Source organism: Neovison vison, chromosome 4 (genome assembly GCF_020171115.1).
Source record: "Neovison vison isolate M4711 chromosome 4, ASM_NN_V1, whole genome shotgun sequence".
NCBI classification, from domain to species: domain Eukaryota; kingdom Metazoa; phylum Chordata; class Mammalia; order Carnivora; family Mustelidae; genus Neogale; species Neogale vison.
In genome coordinates this window covers 214687461-214707647 of record NC_058094.1, presented here as the reverse complement: position 1 = coordinate 214707647, position 20187 = coordinate 214687461, and the positions used below count along the sequence as shown (strand labels likewise).

The 20187-nt window shown below is 38.9% G+C and overlaps 1 long non-coding RNA gene across 2 annotated transcripts in view; it reads right to left on the bottom strand.

The window, feature by feature from the left end:
- Positions 1 to 19530, bottom strand: part of LOC122905106 — a 47076-nt gene extending 27546 nt beyond the window's left edge. The window contains exons 1-2 of one of the 2 annotated variants that reach the window (XR_006384318.1): positions 19364 to 19530; positions 11579 to 11693 (exon numbers count right to left, since the gene is read on the bottom strand). This is a non-coding gene — a long non-coding RNA (uncharacterized LOC122905106). Of the gene's footprint in view, positions 1 to 11578; positions 11694 to 12261; positions 12310 to 19363 lie in introns of those variants that run through there. The other variant, XR_006384319.1, reaches the window with a different exon arrangement.
- Positions 19531 to 20187: the final 657 nt, after the last annotated feature.

Genomic DNA, 20187 nt, shown 5'->3' with positions numbered 1-20187 from the left:
TAAAAGGTATCCAAACTGGCAATGAAGAAGTCAATCTCTTTCTCTTTGCAGATGACATGATTCTTCATATGGAAAACCCAAAAGACTCTACCCCCAAACTACTAGAACTCATACATCAATTCAGCAATGTGGCAGGATACAAAGTCAATATACAGAAATCAGTGGCTTTCTTATACACTAACAATGAAAATACAGAAAGGGAAATTAGAGAATCGATTCCATTTACTATAGCACCAAGAACCATAAGATACCTGGGAATAAACGTAACCAAAGAGGTAAAGAAACTATACTCGAGAACTATAGAACACTCATGAAAGAAATTGAAGAAGACACAAAAAGATGGAAGACCATTCCATGCTCTTGGATCGGAAGAATAAACATTGTTAAAATATCTATACTGCTTAGAGCAATCTATACTTTTAATGCCATTCCAATCAAAATTCCACTGGTATTTTTCAAAGAGCTGGAGCAAATAATCCTAAAATTTGTATGGAATCAGAAGAGACCCTGATTCGAGACCCCAAGGAAATGTTGAAAAACAAAAATAAAACTGGAGGCATCATGTTACCTGATTTCAAGCTTTACTACAAAGCTGTGGTCACCAAGATAACATGGCACTGGCATAAAAACAGACACATAGACCAGTGGAACAGAGTAGAGAGCCCAGATATGGACCCTCAACTCTATGGTCAAATAATCTTTGACAAAACTGGAGAAAATATACAGTGGAAAAAAGACAGTCTCTTCAATAAATGGTGCTGGGAAAACTGGACAGCTATATGTAGAAGAATTAAACTCGACGATTCTCTTACACCATACACAAAGATAAACTCAAAATGGATAAAAGACCTCAATGTGAGACAGGAATCCATCAGAATCCTAGAGGAGAACATAGGGAGTAACCTCTTCAATATCAGCCACAGCAACTTCTTTCAAGATATGTCTCCAAAGGCAAAGGAAACAAAAGTGAAGATGAACTTTTGGGACTTCATCAAGATCAAAAGCTTCTGCACAGTAAAGGAAACAGTCAACAAAACAAAGAGGCAACCCACGGAATGGGAGAAGATATTTTCAAATGACAGTACAGACAAAAGGTTGATATCCAGGATCTATAAAGAACTCCTCAAACTCAACACACACACAAAACAGATAATCATATTAAAAAATGGGCAGAAGATATGAACAGACACTTCCCCAATGAAGACATACAAATGGCTATCAGACACATGAAAAAATGTTCATCACTAGCCATCAGGGAGATTCAAATTAAAATCACATTGAGATACCACCTTACACCAGTTGGAATGGCCAAAATTAGCAAGACAGGAAACAACATGTGTTGGAGAGGATGTGGAGAAAGGGGAACCCTCTTACACTGTTGGTGGGAATGCAAGTTGGTGCAGCCACTTTGGAGAACAGTGTGGAGATTCCTCAAGAAATTAAAAATAGAGCTTCCCTATGATCCTGCAATTGCACTACTTGGTATTTACCCCAAAGATACTGATGTAGTGAAAAGAAGGGCCATCTGTACCCCTATGTTTATAGCAGCAATGGCCACGGTCATCAAACTGTGGAAAGAACCAAGATGCCCTTCAACGGACAAATGGATAAGGAAGATGTGTCCATATACACTATGGAGTATTATGCCTCCATCAGAAAGGATGAATACCCAACTTTTGTAGCAACATGGACGGGACTGGAAGAGATTATGCTGAGTGAAATAAGTCAAGCAGAGAGAGTCAATTTTCATATGGTTTCATTTATTTGTGGAGCACAACAAATAGCATGGAGGACAAGGAGAGATGGAGAGGAGAAGGGAGTTGAGGGAAATTGGAAAGGGAGGTGAACCATGAGAGACTATGGACTCTGAAAAACAATCTGAGGGTTTTGAAGGGGCAAGGGGTGGGAGGTTGGGGGAACCAGGTGGTGGGTATTAGAGAGGGCACGGATTGCATGGAGCACTGGGTGTGGTGCAAAAACAATGAATACGGTTATGCTGAAAAGAAATAAAAAATAAATTAAAAAGATGAAACCAATATAAAACCATTTTTGTTTATACCAAAGTTGAACTCATTAAATAAACTCAAAAGCATTTGTCTTTTCTTCCCCAATTTTACTAGTCATTCAAAAGTCAAATGTATGTGTGTGGCCAGCAACATACTCAGGGAATGTGGAATGAAACTTGCCCTTCTGATTTGTCCTCCTTCTACACAGTGTCAGTCAGGCACATGGCTTGCTCACCTGCGGGATTGCTACTATCTCTCTCTTTCTTTTTTTAAAGATTTATTTTATTTATTTATTTTAAAGAGAGAGAGGTAGAGGAGGGGCAGGTGGAAAGGCAGAGAGTGAATCCCAAAGCAGACTCCCCACTGAGAATGGAGCTCAAGGCAGGTCTCAATCCCAGGACCCTGGAATCATGACCTGAGTTGAAATCAAGATCCCACCACTTAACAAACTGAGCCACCTAGGCACCCTGCTACCATCTCTTCAATAATGTTCAAAACCAAGCTTTTCTCCCTCCCAAATAAAATATCTCTCCCAATCCCTCTATTGTCCAAAGCACAAGCTTTAAGAATTTTGTCATTTTCTTGGTCTCTCTCTCCCTTGCTCCCTAGAGTCACCGTTGTCTTTCACTTAGCACTTCTTCCACATGTTTCTTGCTTTCAACCATCACAGTTCCCATCCCCATCTAGGTGGGCTGGACTATAGCGATGATCAACACTGGTTTTGCTCACCAACTAATACCCACTGCTACTGAGTCATCTTCCTATATGAGTGCATACTATCAAACTTTCACCAACACTATTTCCTGCTGCCAAAACCTGGCTGCCAAGTCTTGCACTGACAGCTCTTTGGAGCCTGATAAACTGGTATATTTCCTATCTGATTACCTCTCACGACTGTATGTTGTGGGGGCCAAGGGCAGGTTATCCCGAAATGTGCCACTTTGACATATTATTTTAAATTAGATTTACTTAAGAAACAGCAAGTGCCACACTGCTCTGACCTCATTTTTTTCTCCAAAATGCAGAAAAATCATTTTCCCATAGGAAAGGTACCATCTCTGTACCAAGAGGTAAAGAGACATTCTTATCACCAGAGATAGGGAATTCAGGGCCAAGAAAATTGTATAAACAAACCTTGTCGCTTTTATTAATTTATTACCCTGGCCCAAATTCTGTTTAGAATTCCTTACTAACGATAGCTCCCAAACATAAATTTTCTTTGTCCTGTCAATTCCTCACAGATCTATTGTTTCTTGGTCTAAAAAGTATGAAAGCTGCCTGCCTTGGTCATTTCCTTGATCTCAATTTTATTATAGGGTCTCTGTGAACATATAATTAAAAAAATTTTCCCCTTGTTAATCTGTCTCACATTGATTTAATTCTTAGAAGGCTAGAAGAAACTTGAAGGATACAAAATATTTTTTCCTCTCCAACAATGTAAAACAACCTTTTACCTACTCACCTTTCCCTAAATGTGCTTTTCCTTCCCACATTCTAACTTTGCCCACTGCATCTCTCTCTGCCTCTGAAGAGCCTTTTGAGAAAAAGTACAGCCATGAGACTGAGAGAAAATATTCCATACCTACCTAATTATCATCTGGACTGAGAGCCCCATAAAAAGGGGTAACATTAGAATGCATTACATGCATTCCACAGGATTCCTCTAAACTTTAGAATCACAGAAAAAGGAAGCTAAATCCTAAAAATAATTCCTTAGGAGCAGTAGTTTCCAAGCATGCTATGATTCTGATTTAGTGGCTCCTATAAAGAACTCCTCAAAACCTATAAATATCTAGTTTAAGAAAATTACTAATTAATTCTGTTTATCAGACTGGTATGGGAATCTTGGTTATCTGCCCAAAGGTGATTAGCCCTGGGGCCTAAGAATCAGTGAATAAAGAACCCAATATAGCTCACCACCCTGGTATTGTCCCTAATTGTTTTCATACCATGAGGAAGATCATACTGTTTTTACCTAGCCATATACTACATCTTCTAAGAAACATATTAGAAGCTTACATTACAGGCTTTTTTTTTTTTCTTGTAGATCAGGACCATCCATCTTTTTCAAAGAAATGGAACAAATGATTTTAAAATTTATATGGAACCAGAAAAGACCTCGAATAGCCAAAGGGATATTGAAAAACAAAGCCAAAGTTGGTGGCATCACAATTCCGGACTTCAAGCTTTATTACAAAGCTGTCATCATCAAGACAGCATGGTACTGGCACAAAAACAGACACATAGACCAAGGGAACAGAATAGAGAGCCCAGAAATAGACCCTCAACTCTATGGTCAACTAATCTTCGACAAGTGAATAATCTAAAGGAATTTAGTCCATTTGCATGTCTACAAAGTTCTAATCTGAATAAATTATTATTTCCCTTCTGAAGAGAAAAAGCAGACATTATTAAGAACCCCTCTCCCCCCAACACACACAGTAACTTCTGCACATAAAATCCAAATCTAACAGAAGGACCAATGAGAAGAATTTTCAGCTCCCTGACAAAGTGGAAGGGGAAGAGGATTAAAGGGCCTAATCAGAGTCAAAATTCCACCTAACTGGGAGAATGGTCCCTGGCTAGAGAGTATTCACCCTTCATCTTGTGAAGTCAGCCAAGACACTGTCACAGAGTCACGGGCTGTTAGAGGAACAGCATCCGTGAAGGGGCATCTCCAGAGCTAACAGGTGTCTCAGCACCACAGCAGTAGATTGATAGTGTAGAACAGATAACATGCTGAGCCTTCCCTTTACCTCTCCACCTTCCCACCCCCATCTGTTAGGTAGGACAGGAAGTTCAGAAACAGCTCAATGAAAAGCTTCTCTACTTTTCTCTCTGGAGAGTGCTTTGTATTTCAGCTAGGCTTTATTGTATTAGTGCTGTCATAATATTGTGGTAATTGTCATAGCACTTGGTGATTAAAAAAAAAAATCAGTTAGGCAATTTTGCTTGTGGCTGTGAACCAGGTGAGACTAATTAGCGCTTAAGAAAACCAGACTGTTCTCACTATTCTTAATGAGTTTGCACCAAGAGATGTTCCTCTGCTTCCCTATGGAAACAAAAGGCCAAGTTTTACTCCTTTGGGGATGCAAAGGCCACACTCCAAAACAAATTGGGAAAATAAGTGTCCAGTGCTTTATTATTAACAAAGACCAAATATACTTTCATAATGGATTCAAACTCAACTATTAAAAAAAAAAAAAACAACAAACTAAGAGTGACTTAAGTAAAAGTTGTTTTCTTAAATAAATAGAAGTCCAAAGTTCGTTCCACAGATGATTCAGTGGCTTAGTAATATCAGGGCTTTGAGTAATCGTCTCTGAAATGACCTCACCTTTCCCTCATGGTCACAAGAGGGCTGCAATGTTACCAAGCAATAGATCTTCATAGAGCAATAGCCAGGGTAGAAATAAAGAGGGTAGAGAGAAAAGCAGTATTTGTACCCTCTCTCTGAGGGAAGAAAATTATCCCCAAGAGATAATAAGATTCCCTTATGTCACTACGAGAATTAGCCACATGTCCTTCCCTAGTCAAATTACTGGAAAATAAGAATTTGATTACCACAAATGGCTTAAATCAATCATAGTCCATATCCTGTGGCTTATAATCTTGCTGCTAGAGCAAGGACTAATTGGGTAATGGTCCCTTCCGTAGGAAAATGATGATATTTATACAATTAGCAAGGCAGTGTCCTTCACCTGATATGGGTTACAAGGGGTAAGCGACGCTATCTACTTACACTATTTAGTTTTCATCAATAGTTGTTAAGTGTTAGCCCAAGTTTTATGATGTTTGAAGTAAATAAAAGGTCCACCACTGGAATGTTGAGATAGAGTTGCCAGGAACAGTTTTTAGGATACAGCTAAACTAGGAATGTAAATAGTAGAATGCCTGAAATTGCACTTGGAAGGAGTCACTAATGAAACATCTTCCCCATTAACTTCAAGACACCTTAGAGGATGTAGGGTGTCAGAATTTCAAGGGGGAGAAGTTATTTTCTGGAAGACATCAACAAAAGGTTACAAGATAATAGAAACCTATGTGGGCATGCTAGCTCCCTTTTACAGAAAAAGAGCCAAAGAGCCTCAATATTGAGAAAAGCAGAAGGTATCAGGGCAGAGAGAGGGGAAGCACAAGTCCAAAGCCTGTACATGAAAATAAGGAGATAGGACACTACAACCATATCCCACTCTCCTACCAGTGGCTAGGAAAGCTCTGAGCTACCATGAAAGGGAAAAGAATTAAATGTTTCCTTAAAAGATGAATGGGAAGGTAGGTGGTGTTGCAATCATCTCCATACGGCAGCAACCATAATTAGAGCATCTTAGCAAATTCATTCTTCACGAGGCATGACCAATGAGCTTATTAAGACCAGGCCCTCATAACATTAAAAATAATAATAATAAAATTAAGCATACTGAAATTAAAATAATAAAGATACCAGGCCCCCAAAATTGTAGTTCTCTAAGCCACCAGTGGTCTCCAAGTGTGATCCATAGAACAGCCACGTGACTGTCACCTGGGAACTTGTTAGGAATGCAGATTCTCAGGCCTCATCTCAGCTGTCCTAAATCAAGCTCTGGTGATGGACCCTGACCATCTCAGCACTCTAAATGACTTTTCCAATGCTTGCTAATGTTTGAGAGTCATCCCCAATTAAAAGTATTTTAATCAATTTTTAATACTAGGCCAGAATTGGAAAGTTGAACTGACCAGTTTGGTTCTAATTGTTGATTTGGTTTCGGTTCTCATTCCATAACACATTCCCCAACTGATATTTCCATGCACTAAGCTGGTTTTGCATGTGACCTACCACTATATTGGGAACTGAATCTGGAGATGAACTTGCCTAAAAAGTAGTGGTTTTACATTAAAATGAGCTCACCATTGTACCATGAGAAATCATCAAAACTAGAAACGGTCAAAGCAAATTAAGTAGTAAACAGTTCCCTAAAATTCATCTAAGAGTGGCCTTTCTCTGTTTGGCAGAAACAAATGAACATGTTTTTCCCGCATTTTCTTGACAAGATTATTTAAGAAACTTGGGTCCAGCTACCTTGTCTCTTTAAGAATTCCCATGTGAGTTCTTGGCTGTGCTATAGAAAGGGGGATACTGTGCTTATCTCCTTTCCCCAGGAGAGCATAAACCAAGGCTATCATCAGTGCCAGATTTATGCTATTCTCCAAAAAAAGCCATAGTTAGGAAAACCTATTTTCTTCTCTCCCAATAATAATGCCTAAAGATAAGGATAGTTAGCTAAAGTAAGTACTTACGTGTTACAGAGCTTAATTTTCCCTCCTCAAAACTAGGATTTTTTTTTAAAGCAATGAAGATTACCCTACAACTAAAATATAAAATGCACCCCTAAATGTGAGAAAACTTCAGCATTGTTTCTCTTGCCCTTGGCCCAACTGCTCTATTTAACTGTTTTTTGTAGATAGCTTTGGGTGTTGGTGGCCGATAAAGATGGTATTCAGAAACAGCTCTTCAATGATTCTGATGTTGTCTTCTATCACTTCTTATTTCCCTACTCCTACCTCACCCACCCACTTGCCGTCCTATTTCTAGTAGCTAACAATCTACTGGGCAAACATGTGGAATCCGGAGAAACACAGGTCAAGTTGCAATACAAAGGACTCCAGGAAAACAGTCCAAAGGAGAAACAATGAATCCCATCTGAAAGCGAGATTTTAGAATCAAAGATCACATCTCTTCCAGTCTAAGGAATTCAAAGACAATGTCTTGTATACAAAACCTCTATCTTTAGATACACAACCACAACAATTCATCTTCGCCTTATACATCCTAAAGTTCTAGGGGGCAGCTAAAGGAGCTAAGACTTGAAGACGAGTGGGGAGAAAACTAAGACTCAGGGGCTTCCACTGAAAACAAATGGACGTAAGAGCTGACTGAGGGGCAAGGGGAGGGGATGGGACACCAGGAGACAAAAGTTATCATTCTAGCCAAAATATGAGTTGTTGAAGCTATGGTCCAATTTCAGATGGATTGCCTTGTAGCTCAGAACTGTTGTGATCTGTTATGGCTTCTCTTAGAGCTTTAAGAAGTCTTATTCAAACATTGAAACAAGGGGCACCTGGGTGGCCCATTGGATTAGGCCCCTGCCTTTGGCTCAGGTCATGATCTCAGAGTCCTGGGATCAAGCCCCACATCAGGCTCTCTGCTCAGCAGGGAACCTGCTTCCCATGCCCCCCACCCCCACCTGCCTCTCTGCCTACTTGTGATCTCTCTCTCTGTCAAATAAATAAACATAACAACCTTAAAAAAATAAATAAATCTTCAAACATTGAAACAGAACAGCTACTGACTATGTGCATCATTTTTTTTATGGGTAGTGAAAAAACTCTTTCACAGATTTCTGTGAAAGCAGATTTCTTCAGTCTTCTGTACCATAATGTTATAAAGAAAGCAGCAATAATTACAGTTCCAACTCTAAAAGCCAATTGCAACTACAGTACTTCAGAATCAATTGTCCCAAGATGTGCATGCAGATTATTTCAAGCTGAAAATAATCAAGGTCTCAAGAAACAAGGAAGAAATTTTAACCTTCTGTCTAAATGCCTAAAACAATTTAGATAGAGAACCTGCCCTAGGAAAAGAGTTATCACCATCGACAGCTACAGCGTAAAATGAACTAGGTATGGCAGACAGGGAGGAACCTAGGAAGGTCTGTTCGATCAAAGTTCAGTCTATGTTCCATTTCTTCTGAATGGCCAGAAAACATTTGTTTATCAAACATTGACTCTTTTTCATTTTCCTGTGAATTGTTTTCCTTCCATTTGAAGTCCCAGACCCCTACCCACCTCTCCTTAGTTCAGGATGACATTTTGCCTGTTTTTGGACTCGTGTTTGTGTGGATTCTCCATACGTACATACTTAAATTTGATTTTCTCCTGTTAATCTGTCTCGTGCCAATTGGATTCTTAAACCAGCCAGAAGAATCTTGAAAAATAAAGGGAAATTTCTCCTCCCCACCATCATACAGTTTTTGGTTCACCTTTCTCCCAGTGGCTTCAGGCCAGTTTTAGTGAGGGATAGGACTTTGTACAAAAGTCTCACAGCAGTTACAAATTCCTAAAGCAAGCACTATCTATATAGAACATTTAAGAAAAAACTTTAATAGCTTCAGAGTATAAGATTCAAAGTATAGAAAATTATAGAAAATTAAAGAAGCAAATAGACAAGGTTTATATCAAATGACTAGGCCAAGGTAAAAAACAAAGGAAAGAATGCAATGGAGGGCAGAAAAAAAATTTAATGTGAAAAGCAGTTTCTTCTTTCTTCCTTTCCTAAGAGAAAAAAAAAGGTTATTCTGATACTTCCATGAACACAGTGCTAAATTTACCCGAAAAAGAAAGAATGGCCCATGTTAAAGAGAACTCCAAAATATTCTACATGTTACTTCAAGCCTGAAGTTCCTCTGAGCTAAACTAAAACTCTAAACATATTCTATGGCCAACATAAGATAATCAGTTGATTATGGGGCTCAGTACTCAGAAAACGGAGTTCAAAGTAGATATTTAGAATCTTACCCTGAATAAGTTGTGGTAGGAAGGGAGCTTTCCAAGATAGGAAAGCTGATCTGAGATTCTACCCCTCATATTCATTGCTTTGACCCTCTTATAGCTAATTGTAATCCTGTACCGGGCTGATCATCTTTTCTCATCTAGAAAACAGGTGCAAACTTTGCTGAAGTGATACTAACGGTTAAACTTGGAACACTAAAGAAACAAAGCTTCTAATAACCTTTAACAAGCTTGTAGTAAGATTAAATTGGAGCAAAATAGCAGATGTCACCTGTAATATGACAGATTTAGGTATTGCAAAGGTATACTAACTAGCTTTGATTGTTATTCCAAAACTTAGTATTAGTGAATGAGGTATGATTCAGTGGGAAAAAGTATCTATCAATTTAGCCTTTCCTAAAACTACTTGTTAATTGTATTTATTCTAGACCAGAATTTCTCAACCTTAGATGCATGTTGTAATCACATGGGAAGCTTCAGAATTATTTTTATTAACATCTGGGTTCTACACTAAAGTTCATGATTTAGTTTTTTGGGTTAGTGTCTGGGGTAATCACATTTTTAAGAGCTTACTAGGTGATATGTCATGCAGCTAAGGTTGAGAACTCTCTTTGATTCTTTAATTAGGAAATAATATGGTTTAAGAGACATGGGCATTGATTAAAAACCAAATTTTCCAGTTGTCTTAGTTATTATTAATAACTACTGATTATGTACTTTAAAAAGACCTACATATTATATTAAAATTATCATGTAAAATGCTTAGTTCCTTGACATAGATATAGATGGTTAATGTTAATTGTGGTCACAAAATAAAGTTTTATTCTTCCCCTGCCTGTTCTAATACCTGAGAAAAATCTAATTTGTTTTATATAGCCTTAAAGGTCTACTTCTCTCTTGACAAATTTCTACATTTTTACTAAATTTGCCTCTATTTTGACATAGTAGTTTATACCTGAAGTTGTTGAGTGTCACTGGCATTCAAATGCTCCAATAGCTATACTCATACATTGCTTGATCTATTGAAAGAGCCAGTCTTTTTTAAAGATTATTTATTCATTTATTTATTTGAGAGAGAGAGAATAGGCCAAGGCAAGAGCAGAGGGAGATGGATAAACAGACTCCCCACACAGCAGAGAGCCTGATGCAGGGCTCGATCCCAGGACCCCAGGATCATGACCTGAGCCGAAGGCTGACTGAGCCAACCAGGTGCCCTGCGAGCAAGTTTTGTTTAAAGAATCTGATACTCAGCTGATCCTTCAATAGTCTTCAAATGACATATAATATAGATCTAGAGAATAATTTACAGCTGAAACTTAGATTGGACTCAGACATTTAGGATATTAATGCTAGAGAACCACAGAGAAGCAAGAAAAATAACTCACCACATTGTTAATGACACCAGAAGATCTAAAAGCATCAACTCTGAATTGAAGAGTATCTACTTTGAGCCTTGGTGACATGAAGGCTGAAGTAGCATCTGACTGGCTATCCAACCCAGCAACTAGATTTTTAAAGAGCGCTGGTTCATGGATTACTTTGCATTTGGAACTGACAAGGGAGCTTCATGTAATTTACCTATTGAAATGAATAAATAAGGGCATGTCAAAGAATAGATTCTATGTTTAAAGTTAGCATGGTTACACATTTATGTGTAAATCAGTAAAGAGCCTTAGAGAAGTGTGACTCTCAAGGTGGACATTCACTTGAACACAAATAATATCTCTGAGTCTGAAGCTAGTATAATTCCTCTCAGCAGTCCAAAACTCTGTATTGAGGTATCTCTCACCCATAGAGCTACTGGCAGTGAAAGGGTAGCCCCTAATTTACTCACACCTCCATCTACCACTCTTCAGCCGTATGGTGAACTTCAGTCTCTGATGAGAGGACACAATGGAACTAAATGGAATCCAGCTGGGTTGGATGGTTTTGCTGTTTATATTATAATATATTAATAGTAAGCCAGTTGAGTGAGGTGAAGTGAGGAATCAGGGCAGGCCAGGAGGAGCTATGAGACACCTTACCTGAGATAAGAACATTTCACCAGCACAACAGATTAGTTCTCGTGATATTACAGTTGTTGGCAGGCAATGGATTGTAGTGTAGAATTGTGGCATATATCAGTGTATCAGGACTTATCTAGAAACAATCAGACAAATATTTGTTACTTCAGTAGGATGATTTCTTGGAAGGAGAGCTAGTTATGTTGTAGCATGTGCTCTCTCTCCTACACACACACACACACACACACACACACACACATATAAAACTTTCCACTATCTTTTAAAATGAAGAAGCTTTACATATAGCCAGCTGGTATCTATATGTTAATGCCATATGAAATTTATATTCTACACTGCTTTCTCCAGAGACTCTTAAAAAGGAACTGTGCATAAATCAAAGATTAAGGATATAAATTAGACAAATCTACGTTTTAGTCTTAACGTTGCTAGGTCATTAGCCGTACAGTCTCAAATTACTCAAACTTCCTAAACCTCAGTTTCTCTCCCCTATAACATAATGAAAAATAGGATTTGCCTCAAAGGGCTAAGGAAAATTAATTGTTAGCACATTGCATCCTACGCTCTATTCTATGGGTAATTTGTCCTCATAATTATATTATGAAGCTTATAGAAACTATTACTTCTAGCTTGATCTATTTTAATGAAATAACTTTTTCAAGAGAAGAAAACACAAAACTAAGCACCTTAAATGTTATTCTCAACATGTTCCACCATTTCGTTAGAATCGTGGGAGCCAGACATTCTTCAGATCACCTAAAATGACGCCAACAGAGGCAGCACAAGAGTTTGGGTCTTCAGCTTCGGTTAAACCACTGACATTATAGATCAAAACAACATGACAGGGGCACCTGGGTGGCTCAGTGGGTTAAGGCCTCTGCCTTCGGCTTAGGTCATGGTCCCAGGGTCCTGGGATCGGGCCCCACATCGGGCTCTCTGCTCTGCAGGAAGCCTGCTTCCTCCTCTCTCTCTCTCTCTCTGCCTGCTTGTGATCTCTGTCTGTCAAATAAATAAATAAAATCTTAAAAACAACAACAACAACACGACAACTTGCATTTTCACACAAATATGACTTGTTATGCTTGGCAAATCTAGTCTCAATTCTCAAGTAAAGTCTGTGGGCTCCCCCACAGCAAAATAGACTTCATGAGGTCACGTATTACACTAACATAAGGCCCCTCACTTCAAAACACACCAAGAATGCGAGTGTTGATTCAGCCATGCATCTCACATTATCTTTTGCACAAAGAAGTTGATTTGGTAGGTGATGAGAGTAAGGTAGTTAAGTAGTTGGACCAAACTCTCAAAATGACTCTCAGAAGCAACTAATAAAAGCTGCCGCATCTTTCAAACAAAAGTACTCTAGGCGTTGCTTTACCCCTCCTGTGAGCTTAGTCAAGTGAACAGCATACTGACAAACACGCAATGAGGAGTCCTACCTGAATTGTACCGCTGCATTTATGAAACCCACCTTCAAAGAGAGCGGTATTATTTACTGAGTCTAAACCAGCTGGGTCAAGACTCAAATGGGATGGGTTAACCAACTGCCCTTTCCTAAACAACTCTGTGGTTACCACCATCTTCTCTTCCTTACACCACTGTCTATTAGGCAACTGTAAAGAGGAAGCCCTGAGAAGAGGACTCTCCTGAGCGGCCCAAGAAAGAGAAGAGATAGGAGAAGACTCGTAAGTGGTCTTGCTATCTCTATTTGGGGACTGGGTAGAAACAGGACCCAAAAAAGAAAACCCCAAAAAGCAATGTACCCCAAAGTATGCACTGCCAATCAGACTATCAGAAGCCCCTACAGGTGCTGCTTGCCCAACTCATCTGCTTGCTACAACTCGCTTAACAGTCTAGAGGATGTGACCTTTAGAGCCATGCCAAATCACTTGGCGGGCCCTGAAGTCAGGTTGGAAATAATGGAAGCAAGAATAATAGTCTACGTCTGGAATTCAGCCAGCCTCTCTGATTTAACAGAGTTGTAAAGAGGAAGGCATCAAATGTTGAAAGATTTTCATTTTTCCTTAAGAAGGCCTATGTTGTATTTCTTTTGAGAAGTTTGATGAAGATTTGAAGGGGGTTACTACTTACAAAGATTCAAGGTATACTTTCCTGTAATCAACAGCTGTCTTAGATGGTAAATTATTTCATTAAATGGAGTTTTAAACCAAAGACATGAGAGTTTAATTAGAGACTCTTCTTGTCCTACTGAAGTTACCAGGCAGCTGTGCTGATTTTTTTCTTTGCCAGGATTTTCACAAACTCACAGGGGAAGAGACTTTGAAAGGAACATTGAACTTATTGTGAAGGGAGACACAGCTACCACTCTAATTGGCCACTGGTTGTTTTCCAAGCTAGCCAGGAGCACTGGCTGGGTAGAGGGAAAGGTCCAAGAGAAGAAAGCAGGGGCCCTGGCTAGTGATAAAAATTGCCCCATACACTTAGAACCTGGGGATACCACCTTCCACATTTTGCTTGCATAATTTTTAGCACCCCATTTATTTAACCCCTTAGGTCACTTTTTCCTGTCTCCCAGTATTTCAATTCTCTGACTCCTGAATTTCTAGTCTGACAACTCTCAAATATCACTGTGAACAGATTTTTTTGCAAAGTTTTTTAAAATGCAGATTGTTCCCACTCCTGCCCCGAACTTGGCTCAAAAGTTCTGGGTATCTTTGGGATATCCAGTTTAGTAAGCTCCCCCCAGGTGACTGGATGCAATTGAGATGTTTCCTGGTCCCAGTGTTTCTATTCTTTCTGCTGTGTCATCATGATTTCCTCTGTCCTGGACATAAACTTCGATTCATCTATTACCTGCTTTTCTAATTCCCCTGTTTCAGGGATCACCTGATAAACTAGGAATCTTTGATTGAAAAGACTTTAGGGCATATTAACATACAGAAAGAAAAGCAAAACCCATGTAGCAGTCACAGTCCCTAAAAGGATGCTTGCATTTTTACCAAGGAAGGTCAGACCCATGTCCCTCCAGATGCTGGGGAAGCCACCCAATTCTGGAGACTTGAAATTTCCTCTAGGGAGTCTTTACAGTACCAGAAATTTAAGACAGAGGTGGCTCTATCAGCTAGACTAAACCTTTGATCACAATACTATGAAGGGCCTTTGAGATACTTTAGATCTTATGGGTCAGAAAAGCAGCACCCAGAGAAATGAATAGAATTAATAGAATCACGACAAATTCATTAGTTGGTGGTTAGTGACATTCCTGAAGATAAAATCCAGGTTGGCTGCTGCCTTTCTATGAGTACTGTGTGTAGGGGGAGGGGGAGGAGGACTGGATGCTGGAAACTCTGAAGAACTTTGTTGATGCTTGAACAAATCTGGTTTTCCTGGGGTTGAAGCCAATTTGTTTTGTGTCCCCTCCACTCCGCACCACCATATATAGGCCTGCAGAGATCCACACAGGCCTTCAAAGACTGGAAAAAGGCAAAGGGGTCTGAAGAACATCGTGCCTATAAAATCAATTTGCTATGGCATTGCCTGAAAAAATGTGGCTTTCTACCTAACAACCTAACATACAAAAAACTGAGGTCCAGGGATTGGATGAAGGAACTCAAAATCACCCTATGTGTTCAGGATCAGAATTATGTAGAAACCCCCATCCAGTTTCAAATGCTTAGCTAATTGACTGTTGTTGCTTTTCTTGTCCAACATAGCTATGGTCATGCTTGAGTATTCCCCAGAGACATAAGTCTACTATTTCAGATATTTTCAGGAGGCTTTTCTCTAATTGAAAAAAATTTTCATAAGAATAAAGAAAATTTAAAAATAATAATAAAACTAGTGCTATTTAAAGCTGTGTGCCTCAGCTATGAAGTCTCACTTTGACTTTGCTCTCCTGGCTCTTGAAGTTAGCACCTTCAAAAGCAGCCCACCAGCTCCAATCTCCTCCCCTAGAGGCCAGTTTCTTGTAAAAAGTGTGTGTACTATTGTATGCACCAGCCAAACGTAAGCAGTAAATGCCATCTGACTTTGTCTGGTATGTCTGTGGTGTGTGTATCTGCAAGTGTGTGTGTATGAAAGAGAGACAGAGTGAGAGAGAGAGAGAGATTGAGTCAGCTTTGATTTGAGTGTCTTTTAATAATTGAGACTCTTGAAGAGGAAAACCCCCAAATTATTAATATTTTAATTAATAAAATACATGAAAATCATCTCAGAACCAAGGATGTCTTGGGTGAAACACTTGCCCTGCTTTCCGTTTCCACGGGTGGTCATTTCTATCCCCGCCCCACTCTTGGTCTCTTGACTCACTCCTTGGGGAGGTAGGGAGACTTTTCAGATTATTCAACCAGAGCATAAAAGCAGAGCCAGGCGGGTGCACCACAGCCTGTGTCACTTGGGAGCGTCTGTCCTGAGAGGTCTCCCTGCTTTTCTACAGTAGAAATCTTCCTGTGTATTGGCAGGCCATTCTGTTCAATTCTAGAGTCTAGTATTAGTAAACTAAATTGGGAACAGATCTCAAGACTTGTTATTTTTCATTTGCTCCATTTCTTTTTTTTTTTAGTGTTTCCAGCTACACTGGGTTTTTCTGAGATGTATTTCATATGGAGTACAGGAAACCTCCAGAAAGCCTGTGGGAGACAGGGCAGATCGACATACAACCCCTGCTCATCCAAGTGGAAGAGAAAGTCTGGTCCTTGATTTCGTGGCAGCTGCTCCAAGATTGTTCTTGGGACACCTGGCTTAGTAACTCCTGTGCACTTCTTTTAACTCCCATTCTGGAGCCTCACCTAGGATCTACTGAGTCAATATTGGTGGTGGGGCCTAGGGATTCACATTTTTTTAAATTGAAATATAGTTGGATGAGCACTGGATTCGTATGTTAGTATTGAATCACTAAATTGTACCCTTGAAACTAATATTACACTGTGTGCTAACTGGAATTTAAATAGAAAATAAAAAAAAGAAAGAAATGTAACCCATATACATATTATTTTAATTTGGGGGGTACAACATAGTGACTCAACCTTTATATACATTATGAAATGATCACCTCAGCTAGTTACCATCTGCCACTATCTAAAGTTGTCATGTTATTATTGACTGTATTCCCTATGCTGTACTTTGGAGCATATACTTTTAACAAGCTTCACAGGTTATTCTCTTTTATTCAAAAGCTGGAGAACGACTACAACAGAAATAACTTCTTTACTCCACAACACTGTCCTTACATAAGAACACTTGAGGTCTCTACTGGGGCACCTGGGTAGCTCAATTAAACATCTGCCTTTGACTCCATCATGATCTCTGTCTCAGAATCCTGGGATAGAGCCCTGAGTTAGGCTCCCTGCTCATCGGGGAGCCTGCTTCTCCCTCTGCTTCTTCCCCTCCCCCCAACACCTGCTCTCTCTCTCTCTCTTTCTCTCAAATAAATAAATAAAATTTTTAAAAAGAGAACCCTTGAAATCTCTCAAGGAAATGTCAAAAGCCCTCCTAAAACAGGTATTTCTTCCAGCAAATCTGTCCTGATTAACACATTTAAATAAATAAGCAAATAAACAATTATAAATAATATATAAACATAAAATTAATAAATATATTATATAATTATATGTTAGATATATAATATATATAATATATAATATATAAATTGGTAACATAAATAAATACATTTTAAAATAAATAAATTAAATAAATTTTCATTTTCTATCCCAGCAGTGTTTCTTAGCTGTATGTTATACATATATATATTAGTATATATATATTAGTTATAAACTAATATGGGTCTGTGGAATCTCCAAAATACATTAAATTTTGCAAGTATGTGAATATGTGCATTCTCCCAGAAAGAGTATAGATTTCAATATTCCCAGTGTTCTACAATCCAAATTATTCTTGGAGTTGCAACATTAGAAAATAACATCCATCCAGAAAGACTGATTTGTTCTCAACCACTCTTTTGGGTGCCAAAGCACAACAAAGTACAAGCCTTAGCAGTTAAACTTTTTTTTTTATTTAAAGATTTTATTTATTTATTTGACAGAGAGAGATCACAAGTAGGCAGAGAGGCAAGCAGAGAGAGAGAGAGAGAGGAGGAAGCAGGCTCCCTGCTGAGCAGAGAGCCCGATGCGGGACTCGATCCCAGGACCCTGAGATCATGACCTGAGCCGAAGGCAGCGGCTTAATCCACTGAGCCACCCAGGCGCCCAGCAGTTAAACTTTTGTTGAAGAGATTATTTGTCTGCATGTTAGTTCTCTCTAATTAAGCATACTTTGATTAATTTGAATTAAATATGCCTACATCTTAACTCCCCATGTTATTCGCCTATACAAAGAGAGAACAAAAGAACAGGAAGGTCTGAGCTCCTTTTTCAGTGTTAGCCACCTCTGTGGAGCATAGGAGTCTTTGCTTTTCTGAGGAATAAATTAACTCTAACATTTTCTCTAATGAGAGTCACAGATTCATCTGATACCAGGTGCAAAAAGAAATCTTTGAAACTCTCGACAGATTATGAATAAAGGAGGACCCCAGGGCACAAAGCAGATGCTGTAAGTAATCATGGAGACAGAAATTTTAATCAGTTCTTCTGTTTTTCAGAGACAATTCTGTTTCTTGGATCAATAGAAAGTTGTTGCAGTGTTGAATTGCCCAGGTGTGGCAATATACTGTCTTACCCTCCTAACCTTGGGGAGCTTAGAGCCCCGTATCTACATCTTTTTTATAAAGTCATCTAGAAAAAACTATTTGTTTATTTTTTAAAACAATAATCTTATTAACATATAATCTGTTAGGCTTTGGATTTAAACAAAGGGATTTTGGGGGAGTTTTTAAGGGTTGGGGAAGGTTATATTACTTCTTCCAAATTCTCAATATGGCAAAAATATTTAATACATGAAGCTGATGAGTATCATAGGCATATACATGTAAAACAATTGCTATTTTGTACATATTTGATGTTACTTCCTTTCCCTTAACCATGTTGAACGGAAGACTAAACATCCTTTTTTAAGGATCTGAATTTCATTCTAATGGTATAGTAGGCAGTTTTTAAGAGGGCCCCCAATGATCCCCACCTCCTACTATCTATGACCTTTTGTAATCCCTGCTCTTGTGTGTTGGCTGAACACAGGGACCTCCTTTTAAATGACAGAATATGGTAAAAGAATATGGTAAAAGTGATAGGATGTCACTTCTAAGATTAGGTAACAGGGGACAGTGACATCCATCTCTTTCTCTGTCTGTCCCTGCATTAGAGGAAGCAAACTGTCATGTTGTGAGTAATGCTATAGAGATGCCCACGTGTCCAGGAATGGATTTCCGCTCAACTACCAGTAATGATCTGAGTGAGGCCTGCCAACAGCCATGTTAGGCTTAGATAGAGGATCCACCCTAATTGAGTATGGAAAGGACTGTGGTCATTTGATTATGGTTAAAGCCTTATGAGAGACTCAAAGCCACAGGACTCGACTAAGCTGCACCATTATCAACAGAAACTGTAGGTACAAATTACTTGTTGCTTTAGGACACTTAGGCCTGGGGTATTTTGTTACATAGCAGTAGTTAACTAAAATAAATGGAAAGAAAGCATAATTCACCATCATGAGGAAGAAAAAGTTCTGTTTCTCCAGACAGTGGTAACCCATTCAAACTTATTCTATAAATCTGTGGGTTTTACAACAAAAACTATTACAGAGGCATTGAAGTTGAAAGAATGAGACGGACATACAGAATCAGCGAGGTAGCTTTTCCAAGCAGCACTTGTACTACTACCCCACCTGCTAGGAAGTAAATGATGATAGTTTAATATTTACTAAACTGTTAATATGTACCTGACTCCATATAGTGCTTTCTATGGATCATCCCATTGAATCTTCACACTCACTTCAAGCGTTCCCACTATGGACATTTGACAGCCGAGGAAACAGAGATAAAGACAGGTTAAATATCCTTACCAATCTATATAGCTGGCATTTGAATACAGAGCCTCCTTTTTTTTTTTTTTAAGATTTCTTTAATTTATTTATTTGACAGGCAGAGGCAGAGATCACAAATAGGCAGAGAGGCAGGCAGAGAGGGAGGAGGAAGCAGGCTCCCTGCCGAGCAGAGAGCCCGATGCGGGGCTCGATCCCAGGACCCTGGGATCATGACCCGGGCTGAAGGCAGACACTTTAACCCACTGAGCCACCCAGGTGCCCCTGAATCCAGAATCTCTTAAAACTAAGCTTGTACTTTGAGGCAAAGCACTCTAAAGTGACCTAGAGAGGACTAGCATCAAGTGAACACACAGCTTTCTTTGCCAAGACCATTCAATGATAATGGGAAAAATCATTTTTCAAAGTGCAGAAAATCCTAATTAACTCTAGTAAATGAACCTGTGATTGCTTCAGTTCATTCATAAAAATACATACAACAGCAAAAAGAAATATATTCCATTCCCATGTAACATCTTTGTGTACTACAGTTGTAGTCACATGCATCCAAGAGATTTCAGAATTATATTGACTGGTGCATAGGACATTTATGTAATGACATTTAAACTTTTTTTCCTTCTCTGGCTAAGAAGAACATTTTTGACCAGAATTATAGAATCATAATTGAAAGAGAATAGGTCTTTTCAACAAGTCCAACAATTTTGATAAGTAAGAAAATGGAG